The 536-nt window shown below is 39.9% G+C and overlaps 1 pseudogene; it reads left to right on the forward strand.

Moving 5' to 3' along the window:
* Positions 1–261: 261 nt before the first annotated feature.
* LOC122143386 lies at positions 262–408 on the forward strand (annotated as a pseudogene).
* The last annotated feature ends 128 nt before the right edge of the window (positions 409–536 follow it).

Here is a 536-nt window from a genome sequence, read left to right on the forward strand (position 1 = left end):
AACTTTCATCTAAAGATTTCCTACGTTTAGGTGACAGGTAGACTACAAAGGCATCAACAGCCGGAGGGTGGGGAATATAGTCATGTGGTGTTCAAATTGCAGGTTAACGTTGAGCTTCCCGGGGTTTGAGGAAGCTTGATTCGTGCTTTTGGCAAGTGTGCGCGTCACACGAACGTTAAGCCATAGAAATCAACTAGGCAAACCATCTGAGAGTAGGGGTGTTTCAGGAATGGGAATTCCATGGAGTTGTATTATAAAGTTAAGACTATATTTTCAGGGATCATTTCTATAGTTCTTTACTTGGAAATGTGTTTCGAAAGTGTTTGTCTCCCAACCCATGATGATGAGCTATAATACTCTTCATATTGTTTTTGGCAATGTTGAAGAAAGGAGTATGATCTGAGTGGTGTTGACGTGATATGCTTGGGTCGTTTTTGAGGGTGGTGTTTTTTCTACAAAGCGTGTGTTTAAAAAGTCAGATTCTTTTGAAGCAGTTCTGCAGAATGTTCTGCTTAAAACATCAAATGTGAAAAACA

Source organism: Cyprinus carpio, unplaced genomic scaffold (genome assembly GCF_018340385.1).
Source record: "Cyprinus carpio isolate SPL01 unplaced genomic scaffold, ASM1834038v1 S000003593, whole genome shotgun sequence".
NCBI classification, from domain to species: Eukaryota; Metazoa; Chordata; class Actinopteri; order Cypriniformes; family Cyprinidae; genus Cyprinus; species Cyprinus carpio.